Consider the following 10281-nt stretch of genomic DNA (forward strand, 5'->3'; position numbering starts at 1 on the left):
GGAAAATCGCGCCCTGCCCATCGCGTAGCTATTGGTTTCGATCAGATCGCCGGTTCGCAGTTGGATCGGAAAGAAGCTAGTACGTCGCACTTGGATTATATGAATTTTAAATAATTAGTTTGACGGGTGCGATCATACCAGCACTAGTGCACCGGATCCCATTTGAACTCCGCATTTTACCGTGCTTGGGCGAGAGTAGTACTAGGATGGGTGACCTCCTGGGAAGTCCTCGTGTTGCACCCTCTTTTTTGTTTTTTCCGCCTTGCGAGAGGAATTGACAATAAGGACCACTCGGGAGTGGATTTTTAGGAACATTGCGCCCTGCCCATCGTGTAGCCAAGGGTTTCGATCAGATCGCCGGTTTCCATTGGGATCGGAAATACGCTAGTAGGTCGCCCTAGGATTATATGAATTTTAAATAATTGGTTTGATGGGTGCGATCATACCAGCACAAATGCACCGGAACCCATCAGAACTCCGCAGTTAAGCGTGCTTGGGCGAGAGTAGTACTAGGATGGGTCACCTCCTGGGAAGTCCTCGTGTTGCACCCCTCGTTTTTGGTTTTTCCGCCTTGGGAGAGGTATTGACAATAAGGACAACTCGGGAGTGGATTCTTAGGAAAATCGCGCCCTGCCCATCACGTAGCTATTGGTTTCGATCAGATCGCCGGTTCACATTTGGATCGAAAAGGCGCTAGTACGTCGCACTAGGATTATATGAATTTTAAATAATTACTTTGACGGGTGCGATCATACCAGCAGTAATGCACCGGATCCCATTTGAACTCCGCATTTTACCGTGCTTGGGAGAGAGTAGTACTAGGATGGGTGACCTCCTGCGAAGTCCTCGTGTTGCACCCCTCGTTTTTGTTTTTTCCGCCTTACTCGGCGAATTTACAAGAAGGACAACTTGGGAGTGGATTTTTAGAAAAATCGCGCCCTGCCCAGCGCGTAGCCAAGGGTTTCGATCAGATCGCCGGTTCGCATTGGGATCGGAAATACGCTAGTCGGTCGCCCTAGGATTATATGAATTTTAAATAATTGGTTTGATGGTTGCGATCATACCAGCACTAATGCACCGGATCCCATCAGAACTCCGCAGCTAAGCGTGCTTGGGCGAGAGTAGTACTAGGATGGGTGACCTCCTAGGAAGTCTCAAATTGGTGCACCTCGTTTTGTTTTTTGCTGAAGGTAACAGAGGACAACTTGGGAGTGGATTTTTAGGAAAATCGCGCCCTGCCCATCACGTAGCCAAGGGTTTCGATCAGATCACCGGTTCGCATTGGGATTGGAAATACGCTAGAAGATCGCCTAGGATTATATGAATTTTAAATAATTAGTTTGATGGGTGCGATCATACCAGCACAAATGCACCGGATCCCATTAGAATTCTGCAGTTAACCGTGCTTGGGCGAGAGTAGTACTAGGATGGGTGACCTCCTGGGAAGTCCTCGTGGTGCACCCCTCGTTTTTGTTTTTTCCGCCTTGCGAGAGGAATTTACAAGAAGGACAACTTGGGAGTGGATTTTTAGGAAAATCGCGCCCTGCCCATCGCGTACCTATGGCTTTCGATCAGATCGCCGGTTTGCATTTGCATGGGAAAGACGCTAGTACGTCGCACTAGGATTATAAGAATTTTAAATAATTAGTTTGATGAGTGCGATCATCCCAGCACTAATGCACCGGATCCCATTAGAATTCCGCAGTTAACCGTGCTTGGGCGAGAGTAGTACTAGGATGGGTGACCTCCTGGGAAGTCCTCGTGGTGCACCCCTCGTTTTTGTTTTTTCCGCCTTGCGAGAGGAATTGACAAGAAGGACCACTCGGAAGTGGATTTTTTGAAAAATCGCGCCCTGCCCACCGCGTAGCCAAGGGTTTCGATCAGATCGCCGGTTCGCATTGGGATCAGAAATACGCATGTAGGTCGCCCTAGGATTATATGAATTTTAAATAATTAGTTTGATGGGTGCGATCATACCAGCACTAATGCACCGGATCCCATTAGAATTCCGCAGTTAACCATGCTTGGGCGAGAGTAGTACTAGGATGGGTGACCTCCTGGGAAGTCCTCGTGGTGCACCCCTCGAGTTTGTTTTTTCCGCCTTGCGAGAGGAATTGACAAGAAGGACCACTCGGAAGTCGATTTTTTGAAAAATCGCGCCCTGCCCACCGCGTAGCCAAGGGTTTCGATCAGATCGCCGGTTCACATTGGGATCAGAAATACGCATGTAGGTCGCCCTAGGATTATATGAATTTTAAATAATTAGTTTGATGGGTGCGATCATACCAGCACTAATGCACCGGATCCCATCAGAACTCTGCAGTCAAGCTTGCTTGGGCGAGAGTAGTACTAGGATGGGGGACCTCCTCGGATGTCGTCGTGTTGCACCCCTCGTTTTTGTTTTTTCCGCATTGCGAGAGGAATTTACAAGAAGGACAACTTGGGAGTGGATTTTTTGGAAAATCGTGCCCTGCCCATCGCGTAGCCAAGGGTTTCGATCAGATCACCGGTTCGCATTGGGATCGGAAATACGCTAGTAGGTCGCCCTAGGATTATATGAATTTTAAATAATTGGTTTGATGGGTGCGATCATACCAGCACAAATGCACCGAAACCCATCAGAACTCCGCAGTTAAGCGTGCTAGGGCGAGAGTAGTACTAGGATGGTGACCTCCTGGGAAGTCCTCGTGTTGCACCCCTCGTTTTTGTTTTTTCCGCCCAGTGAGAGGAATTGACAAGAAGGACAACTCGGGAGTGGATTTTTATGAAAATCGCGCCCTGCCCATCGCGTAGCTATGGGTTTCGATCAGATCGCCGGTTCGCATTTGGATCGGAAAGACGCTAGTACGTCGCACTAGGATTATATGAATTTTAAATAATTAGTTTGACGGGTGCGATCATACCAGCACTAATGCACCGGATCCCATTTCAACTCCGCATTTAATCGTGCTTGGGCGAGAGTTTTACTAGGATGGGTGACCTCCTGGGAAGTCCTCATGTTGCACCCCTCGTTTTTGTTTTTTCCGCCTTACGAGGCGAATTTACAAGAAGGACAACTTGGGAGTGGAATTTTAGGAAAATCGCGCCCTGCCCAGCGCGTAGCCAAGGGTTTCGATCAGATCGCCGGTTCGCATTGGGATCGGAAATACGCTAGTAGGTCGCCTAGGATTATATGAATTTTAAATAATTAGTTTGATGGGTGCGATCATACCAGAACTAATGCACCGGATCCCATTAGAATTCCGCAGTTAACCGTGCTTGGGCGAGAGTAGTACTAGGATGGGTGACCTCCTGGGAAGTCCTCGTGGTGCACCCCTCGTTTTTGTTTTTTCCGCCTTGCGAGAGGAATTGACAAGAAGGACCAATTGACAAGTGGATTTTTCGAAAAATCGCGCCCTGCCCATCGCGTAGCCAAGGGTTTCGATCAGATCGCCGGTTCGCATTGGGATCGGAAATACGCTACTAGGTCGCCCTAGGATTATATGAATTTGAAATAATTAGTTTCATGGGTACGATCATACGAGCACTAATGCACCGGATTCCATCAGAACTATGCAGTCAAGCTTGCTTGGGCGAGGGTAGTACCAGGATGGGTGACCTCCTGGGAAATCCTCGTGTTGCACCCCTCGTTTTTGTTTTTTCCGCCTTGCGAGAGGAATTTACAAGAAGGACAACTTGGGAGTGGATTTTTAGGAAAATCGCGCCCTGCCCAACGCGTAGCCAAGGGTTTCGATCAGATCAACGGTTTGCATTGGATCGGAAATACGCTAGTAGGTCGCCCTAGGATTATATGAATTTTAAATAATTGGTTTGATGGGTGCGATCATACCAGCACAAATGCACCGGAACCCATCAGAACTCCGCAGTTAAGCGTGCTTGGGCGAGAGTAGTACTAGGATGGGTCACCTCCTGGGAAGTCCTCGTGTTGCACCCCTCGTTTTTGTTTTTTCCGCCTTGGGAGAGGAATTGACAAGAAGGACAACTCGGGAGTGGATTTTTAGGAAAATCGCGCCCTGCCCATCGCGTAGCTATGGGTTTCGATCAGATCGCCGGTTCGCATTTGGATCGGAAAGACGCTAGTACGTCGCACTAGGATTATATGAATTTTAAATAATTAGTTTGACGGGTGCGATCATACCAGCACTAATGCACCGGATCCCATTTCAACTCCGCATTTAATCGTGCTTGGGCGAGAGTAGTACTAGGATGGGTGACCTCCTGGGAAGTCCTCGTGTTGCACCCCTCGTTTTTGTTTTTTCCGCCTTGTGAGAGGAATTGACAAGAAGGACAACTCGGGAGTGGATTTTTAGGAAAATCGCGCCCTGCCGATCGCGTAGCTATGGGTTTCGATCAGATCGCCGGTTCGCATTTGGATCGGAAAGACGCTAGTACGTCGCACTAGGATTATATGAACTTTAAATAATTAGTTTGACGGATGCGATCATACCAGCACTAATGCACCGGATCCCATTTCAACTCCGCATTTAATCGTGCTTGGGCGAGAGTTGTACTAGGATGGGTGACCTCCTGGGAAGTCCTCATGTTGCACCCCTCGTTTTTGTTTTTTCCGCCTTACGAGGCGAATTTACAAGAAGGACAACTTGGGAGTGGATTTTTAGGAAAATCGCGCCCTGCCCAGCGCGTAGCCAAGGGTTTCGATCACATCGCCGGTTCGCATTGGGATCGGAAATACGCTAGTAAGTCGCCCTAGGATTATATGAATTTTAAATAATTGGTTTGATGGGTGCGATCATACCAGCACAAATGCACCGAAACCCATCAGAACTCCGCAGTTAAGCGTGCTTGGGCGAGAGTAGTACTAGGATGGGTCACCTCCTGGGAAGTCCTCGTGTTGCACCCCTCGTTTTTTGTTTTTTCCCCCTTGTTAGAGGAATTGACAAGAAGGACAACTCGGGAGAGGATTTTTAGGAAAATCGCGCCCTGCCCATCGCGTAGCTATGGGTTTCGATCAGATCGCCGGTTCGCATTTGGATCGGAAAGACGCTAGTACGTCGCACTAGGATTATATGAATTTTAAATAATTAGTTTGACGGGTGCGATCATACCAGCACTAATGCACCGGATCCCAATTCAACTCCGCATTTAATCGTGCTTGGGCGAGAGTAGTACTAGGATGGGTGACCTCCTGGGAAGTCCTCGTGTTGCACCCCTCGTTTTTGTATTTTCCGCCTTGGGGGAGGCATTGACAATAAGGACAACTAGGGAGTGGATTCTTAGGAAAATCGCGCCCTGCCCATCGCATAGCTATTGGTTTCGATCAGATCGCCGGTTCGCATTGGGATCGGAAATACGCTAGTACGTCGTACTTGGATTATATGAATTTTAAATAATTAGTTTGACGGGTGCGATCATACCAGCACTAATGCACTGGATCCCATTTGAACTCCGCATTTTACCGTGCTTGGGCGAGAGTAGTACTAGGATGGGTGACCTCCTGGGAAGTCCTCATGTTGCACCCCTCGTTTTTGTTTTTTCCGCCTTACGAGGCGAATTTACAAGAAGGACAACCTGGGAGTGGATTTTTTGGAAAATCACACCCTGCCCAGCGCGTAGCCAAGGGTTTCGATCAGATCGCCGGTTCGCATTGGGATCGGAAATACGCTAGTACGTCGCACTAGGATTATGAGAATTTTAAATAATTAGTTTGATGGGTGCGATCATACCAGCCCTAATGCACCGAATACCATTAGAATTCCGCAGTTAACCGTGCTTGGGCGAGAGTAGTACTAGGATGGGTGACCTCCTGGGAAGTCCTCGTGGTGCACCCCTCGTTTTTGTTTTTTCCGCCTTGCGAGAGGAATTGACAAGAAGGACCACTCGGAAGTCGATTTTTTGAAAAATCGCGCCCTGCCCACCGCGTAGCCAAGGGTTTCGATCAGATCGCCGGTTCGCATTGGGATCAGAAATACGCATGTAGGTCGCCCTAGGATTATATGAATTTTAAATAATTAGTTTGATGGGTGCGATCATACCAGCACTAATGCACCGGATCCCATCAGAACTCTGCAGTCAAGCTTGCTTGGGCGAGAGTAGTACTAGGATGGGGGACCTCCTCGGATGTCGTCGTGTTGCACCCCTCGTTTTTGTTTTTTCCGCATTGCGAGAGGAATTTACAAGAAGGACAACTTGGGAGTGGATTTTTAGGAAAATCGCGCCCTGCCCATCGCGTAGCCAAGGGTTTCGATCAGATCACCGGTTCGCATTGGGATCGGAAATACGCTAGTAGGTCGCCCTAGGATTATATGAATTTTAAATAATTGGTTTGATGGGTGCGATCATACCAGCACAAATGCATCGGAACCCATCAGAACTCCGCAGTTAAGCGTGCTTGGGCGAGAGTAGTACTAGGATGGGTCACCTCCTGGGAAGTCCTCGTGTTGCACCCCTCGTTTTTGTTTTTTCCTCCTTGTGAGAGGAATTGACAAGAAGGACAACTCGGGAGTGGATTTTTAGGAAAATCGCGCCCTGCCCATCGCGTAGCTATGGGTTTCGATCAGATCGCCGGTTCGCATTTGGATCGGAAAGACGCTAGTACGTCGCACTAGGATTATATGAACTTTAAATAATTAGTTTGACTGATGACATCATACAAAGACTACGTAATCGGACCACACCAAGATTTAATCGCGTTTAAGCGAGAGTAGTACTAGGATGGGTGACCTCCTGGGAAGTCCTCGTGTTGCACCCCTCGTTTTTGTTTTTTCCGCATTGCGAGAGGAATTTACAAGAAGCACAACTTGGGAGTGGATTTTTAGGAAAATCGCGCCCTGCCCAGCGCGTAGCCAAGGGTTTCGATCACATCGCCGGTTCGCATTGGGATCGGAAATACGCTAGTAGGTCGCCCTAGGATTATATGAATTTTAAATAATTGGTTTGATGGGTGCGATCATACCAGCACAAATGCACCGAAACCCATCAGAACTCCGCAGTTAAGCGTGCTAGGGCGAGAGTAGTACTAGGATGGTGACCTCCTGGGAAGTCCTCGTGTTGCACCCCTCGTTTTTGTTTTTTCCGCCCAGTGAGAGGAATTGACAAGAAGGACAACTCGGGAGTGGATTTTTATGAAAATCGCGCCCTGCCCATCGCGTAGCTATGGGTTTCGATCAGATCGCCGGTTCGCATTTGGATCGGAAAGACGCTAGTACGTCGCACTAGGATTATATGAATTTTAAATAATTAGTTTGACGGGTGCGATCATACCAGCACTAATGCACCGGATCCCAATTCAACTCCGCATTTAATCGTGCTTGGGCGAGAGTAGTACTAGGATGGGTGACCTCCTGGGAAGTCCTCGTGTTGCACCCCTCGTTTTTGTATTTTCCGCCTTGGGGGAGGCATTGACAATAAGGACAACTAGGGAGTGGATTCTTAGGAAAATCGCGCCCTGCCCATCGCATAGCTATTGGTTTCGATCAGATCGCCGGTTCGCATTGGGATCAGAAATACGCTAGTACGTCGTACTTGGATTATATGAATTTTAAATAATTAGTTTGACGGGTGCGATCATACCAGCACTAATGCACTGGATCCCATTTGAACTCCGCATTTTACCGTGCTTGGGCGAGAGTAGTACTAGGATGGGTGACCTCCTAGGAAGTCCTCATGTTGCACCCCTCGTTTTTGTTTTTTCCGCCTTACGAGGCGAATTTACAAGAAGACAACCTGGGAGTGGATTTTTAGGAAAATCACACCCTGCCCAGCGCGTAGCCAAGGGTTTCGATCAGATCGCCGGTTCGCATTGGGATCGGAAATACGCTAGTACGTCGCACTAGGATTATGAGAATTTTAAATAATTAGTTTGATGGGTGCGATCATACCAGCCCTAATGCCGGTACCAGGTAAATTCGCGTTAGCGGGTGGCGAAGTAGTACTGGGATGGGTGACCTCCTGGGAAGTCCTCGTGGTGCACCCCTCGTTTTTGTTTTTTCCGCCTTGCGAGAGGAATTGACAAGAAGGACCACTCGGAAGTGGATTTTTCGAAAAATCGCGCCCTGCCCATCGCGTAGCCAACGGTTTCGATCAGATCGCCGGTTCGCATTGGGATCAGAAATACGCATGTAGGTCGCCCTAGGATTATATGAATTTTAAATAATTAGTTTGATGGGTGCGATCATACCAGCACTAATGCACCGGATCCCATCAGAACTCTGCAGTCAAGCTTGCTTGGGCGAGAGTAGTACTAGGATGGGGGACCTCCTCGGATGTCGTCGTGTTGCACCCCTCGTTTTTGTTTTTTCCGCATTGCGAGAGGAATTTACAAGAAGGACAACTTGGGAGTGGATTTTTAGGAAAATCGCGCCCTGCCCATCGCGTAGCCAAGGGTTTCGATCAGATCACCGGTTCGCATTGGGATCGGAAATACGCTAGTAGGTCGCCCTAGGATTATATGAATTTTAAATAATTGGTTTGATGGGTGCGATCATACCAGCACAAATGCACCGAAACCCATCAGAACTCCGCAGTTAAGCGTGCTTGGGCGAGAGTAGTACTAGGATGGGTCACCTCCTGGGAAGTCCTCGTGTTGCACCCCTCGTTTTTGTTTTTTCCGCCTTGTGAGAGGAATTGACAAGAAGGACAACTCGGGAGTGGATTTTTAGGAAAATCGCGCCCTGCCCATCGCGTAGCTATGGGTTTCGATCAGATCGCCGGTTCGCATTTGGATCGGAAAGACGCTAGTACGTCGCACTAGGATTATATGAACTTTAAATAATTAGTTTGACGGATGCGATCATACCAGCACTAATGCACCGGATCCCATTTCAACTCCGCATTTAATCGTGCTTGGGCGAGAGTTGTACTAGGATGGGTGACCTCCTGGGAAGTCCTCATGTTGCACCCCTCGTTTTTGTTTTTTCCGCCTTACGAGGCGAATTTACAAGAAGGACAACTTGGGAGTGGATTTTTAGGAAAATCGCGCCCTGCCCAGCGCGTAGCCAAGGGTTTCGATCACATCGCCGGTTCGCATTGGGATCGGAAATACGCTAGTAGTCGCCCTAGGATTATATGAATTTTAAATAATTGGTTTGATGGGTGCGATCATACCAGCACAAATGCACCGAAACCCATCAGAACTCCGCAGTTAAGCGTGCTTGGGCGAGAGTAGTACTAGGATGGGTCACCTCCTGGGAAGTCCTCGTGTTGCACCCCTCGTTTTTTGTTTTTTCCCCCTTGTTAGAGGAATTGACAAGAAGGACAACTCGGGAGAGGATTTTTAGGAAAATCGCGCCCTGCCCATCGCGTAGCTATGGGTTTCGATCAGATCGCCGGTTCGCATTTGTAAGGTCGGAAAGGCGCAATCCCGGCTCGCACACTAAGATATATAATTTCATCATTAGATTTAGCAGTGCAATCTACAACACTAATACCACCGGCGAATCCAATTCAACTCCGCATTTAATCGTGCTTGGGCGAGAGTAGTACTAGGATGGGTGACCTCCTGGGAAGTCCTCGTGTTGCACCCCTCGTTTTTGTATTTTCCGCCTTGGGAGAGGCATTGACAATAAGGACAACTAGGGAGTGGATTCTTAGGAAAATCGCGCCCTGCCCATCGCATAGCTATTGGTTTCGATCAGATCGCCGGTTCGCATTGGGATCGGAAATACGCTAGTACGTCGTACTTGGATTATATGAATTTTAAATAATTAGTTTGACGGGTACGATCATACCAGCACTAATGCACTGGATCCCATTTGAACTCCGCATTTTACCGTGCTTGGGCGAGAGTAGTACTAGGATGGGTGACCTCCTGGGAAGTCCTCATGTTGCACCCCTCGTTTTTGTTTTTTCCGCCTTACGAGGCGAATTTACAAGAAGGACAACCTGGGAGTGGATTTTTAGGAAAATCACACCCTGCCCAGCTCGTAGCCAAGGGTTTCGATCAGATCGCCGGTTCGCATTGGGATCGGAAATACGCTAGTACGTCGCACTAGAATTATGAGAATTTTAAATAATTAGTTTGATGGGTGCGATCATACCAGCCCTAATGCACCGGATACCATTAGAATTCCGCAGTTAACCGTGCTTGGGCGAGAGTAGTACTAGGATAGGTGACCTCCTCGGAAGTCCTCGTGGTGTACCCCTCGTTTTTGTTTTTTCCGCCTTGCGAGAGGAATTGACAAGAAGGACCAATTGACAAGTGGATTTTTCGAAAAATCGCGCCCTGTCCATCGCGTAGCCAAGTGTTTCGATCAGATCGCCGGTTCGCATTGGGATCAGAAATACGCATGTAGGTCGCCCTAGGATTATATGAATTTTTAATAA

At 48.2% G+C, this 10281-nt stretch overlaps 27 non-coding genes and 3 pseudogenes across 27 annotated transcripts; all 30 read left to right on the forward strand.

Annotated features, from left to right (window-relative positions):
* Nucleotides 1-124: 124 nt before the first annotated feature.
* Nucleotides 125-243, forward strand: LOC118346554. The gene has a single exon (XR_004799851.1). It is a non-coding gene; the product is annotated as a 5S ribosomal RNA (ribosomal RNA).
* Nucleotides 244-432: 189 nt separating this feature from the next.
* On the forward strand, nt 433-551 carry LOC118346546. The gene has a single exon (XR_004799843.1). It is a non-coding gene; the product is annotated as a 5S ribosomal RNA (ribosomal RNA).
* Nucleotides 552-741: 190 nt separating this feature from the next.
* On the forward strand, nt 742-860 carry LOC118346567. Its single transcript, XR_004799864.1, has one exon. It is a non-coding gene; the product is annotated as a 5S ribosomal RNA (ribosomal RNA).
* Nucleotides 861-1050: 190 nt separating this feature from the next.
* On the forward strand, nt 1051-1171 carry LOC118346564. Its single transcript, XR_004799861.1, has one exon. It is a non-coding gene; the product is annotated as a 5S ribosomal RNA (ribosomal RNA).
* Nucleotides 1172-1345: 174 nt separating this feature from the next.
* LOC118346550 lies at nt 1346-1464 on the forward strand. Its single transcript, XR_004799847.1, has one exon. It is a non-coding gene; the product is annotated as a 5S ribosomal RNA (ribosomal RNA).
* A 190-nt stretch (nt 1465-1654) lies between these two features.
* Nucleotides 1655-1773, forward strand: LOC118346551. Its single transcript, XR_004799848.1, has one exon. It is a non-coding gene; the product is annotated as a 5S ribosomal RNA (ribosomal RNA).
* A 190-nt stretch (nt 1774-1963) lies between these two features.
* Nucleotides 1964-2082, forward strand: LOC118346548. Its single transcript, XR_004799845.1, has one exon. It is a non-coding gene; the product is annotated as a 5S ribosomal RNA (ribosomal RNA).
* Nucleotides 2083-2272: 190 nt separating this feature from the next.
* Nucleotides 2273-2391, forward strand: LOC118346560. The gene has a single exon (XR_004799857.1). It is a non-coding gene; the product is annotated as a 5S ribosomal RNA (ribosomal RNA).
* A 190-nt stretch (nt 2392-2581) lies between these two features.
* On the forward strand, nt 2582-2699 carry LOC118346552. Its single transcript, XR_004799849.1, has one exon. It is a non-coding gene; the product is annotated as a 5S ribosomal RNA (ribosomal RNA).
* A 190-nt stretch (nt 2700-2889) lies between these two features.
* LOC118346572 lies at nt 2890-3008 on the forward strand (annotated as a pseudogene).
* A 189-nt stretch (nt 3009-3197) lies between these two features.
* On the forward strand, nt 3198-3316 carry LOC118346549. Its single transcript, XR_004799846.1, has one exon. It is a non-coding gene; the product is annotated as a 5S ribosomal RNA (ribosomal RNA).
* Nucleotides 3317-3507: 191 nt separating this feature from the next.
* On the forward strand, nt 3508-3626 carry LOC118346571 (annotated as a pseudogene).
* Nucleotides 3627-3815: 189 nt separating this feature from the next.
* LOC118346557 lies at nt 3816-3934 on the forward strand. The gene has a single exon (XR_004799854.1). It is a non-coding gene; the product is annotated as a 5S ribosomal RNA (ribosomal RNA).
* Nucleotides 3935-4124: 190 nt separating this feature from the next.
* LOC118346555 lies at nt 4125-4243 on the forward strand. Its single transcript, XR_004799852.1, has one exon. It is a non-coding gene; the product is annotated as a 5S ribosomal RNA (ribosomal RNA).
* Nucleotides 4244-4433: 190 nt separating this feature from the next.
* On the forward strand, nt 4434-4552 carry LOC118346569. The gene has a single exon (XR_004799866.1). It is a non-coding gene; the product is annotated as a 5S ribosomal RNA (ribosomal RNA).
* A 190-nt stretch (nt 4553-4742) lies between these two features.
* LOC118346574 lies at nt 4743-4861 on the forward strand. Its single transcript, XR_004799868.1, has one exon. It is a non-coding gene; the product is annotated as a 5S ribosomal RNA (ribosomal RNA).
* A 191-nt stretch (nt 4862-5052) lies between these two features.
* LOC118346556 lies at nt 5053-5171 on the forward strand. The gene has a single exon (XR_004799853.1). It is a non-coding gene; the product is annotated as a 5S ribosomal RNA (ribosomal RNA).
* A 190-nt stretch (nt 5172-5361) lies between these two features.
* Nucleotides 5362-5480, forward strand: LOC118346559. Its single transcript, XR_004799856.1, has one exon. It is a non-coding gene; the product is annotated as a 5S ribosomal RNA (ribosomal RNA).
* A 190-nt stretch (nt 5481-5670) lies between these two features.
* Nucleotides 5671-5789, forward strand: LOC118346565. Its single transcript, XR_004799862.1, has one exon. It is a non-coding gene; the product is annotated as a 5S ribosomal RNA (ribosomal RNA).
* Nucleotides 5790-5979: 190 nt separating this feature from the next.
* On the forward strand, nt 5980-6098 carry LOC118346561. Its single transcript, XR_004799858.1, has one exon. It is a non-coding gene; the product is annotated as a 5S ribosomal RNA (ribosomal RNA).
* A 190-nt stretch (nt 6099-6288) lies between these two features.
* Nucleotides 6289-6407, forward strand: LOC118346568. Its single transcript, XR_004799865.1, has one exon. It is a non-coding gene; the product is annotated as a 5S ribosomal RNA (ribosomal RNA).
* Nucleotides 6408-6899: 492 nt separating this feature from the next.
* Nucleotides 6900-7017, forward strand: LOC118346553. The gene has a single exon (XR_004799850.1). It is a non-coding gene; the product is annotated as a 5S ribosomal RNA (ribosomal RNA).
* A 190-nt stretch (nt 7018-7207) lies between these two features.
* LOC118346558 lies at nt 7208-7326 on the forward strand. Its single transcript, XR_004799855.1, has one exon. It is a non-coding gene; the product is annotated as a 5S ribosomal RNA (ribosomal RNA).
* Nucleotides 7327-7516: 190 nt separating this feature from the next.
* Nucleotides 7517-7635, forward strand: LOC118346563. Its single transcript, XR_004799860.1, has one exon. It is a non-coding gene; the product is annotated as a 5S ribosomal RNA (ribosomal RNA).
* Nucleotides 7636-8123: 488 nt separating this feature from the next.
* LOC118346562 lies at nt 8124-8242 on the forward strand. The gene has a single exon (XR_004799859.1). It is a non-coding gene; the product is annotated as a 5S ribosomal RNA (ribosomal RNA).
* Nucleotides 8243-8432: 190 nt separating this feature from the next.
* On the forward strand, nt 8433-8551 carry LOC118346575. The gene has a single exon (XR_004799869.1). It is a non-coding gene; the product is annotated as a 5S ribosomal RNA (ribosomal RNA).
* A 190-nt stretch (nt 8552-8741) lies between these two features.
* LOC118346570 lies at nt 8742-8860 on the forward strand. The gene has a single exon (XR_004799867.1). It is a non-coding gene; the product is annotated as a 5S ribosomal RNA (ribosomal RNA).
* A 189-nt stretch (nt 8861-9049) lies between these two features.
* On the forward strand, nt 9050-9168 carry LOC118346547. Its single transcript, XR_004799844.1, has one exon. It is a non-coding gene; the product is annotated as a 5S ribosomal RNA (ribosomal RNA).
* Nucleotides 9169-9672: 504 nt separating this feature from the next.
* Nucleotides 9673-9791, forward strand: LOC118346566. The gene has a single exon (XR_004799863.1). It is a non-coding gene; the product is annotated as a 5S ribosomal RNA (ribosomal RNA).
* A 190-nt stretch (nt 9792-9981) lies between these two features.
* LOC118346573 lies at nt 9982-10100 on the forward strand (annotated as a pseudogene).
* Nucleotides 10101-10281: the final 181 nt, after the last annotated feature.

Source organism: Juglans regia, unplaced genomic scaffold (genome assembly GCF_001411555.2).
Source record: "Juglans regia cultivar Chandler unplaced genomic scaffold, Walnut 2.0 Scaffold_796, whole genome shotgun sequence".
NCBI lineage: Eukaryota > Viridiplantae > Streptophyta > Magnoliopsida > Fagales > Juglandaceae > Juglans > Juglans regia.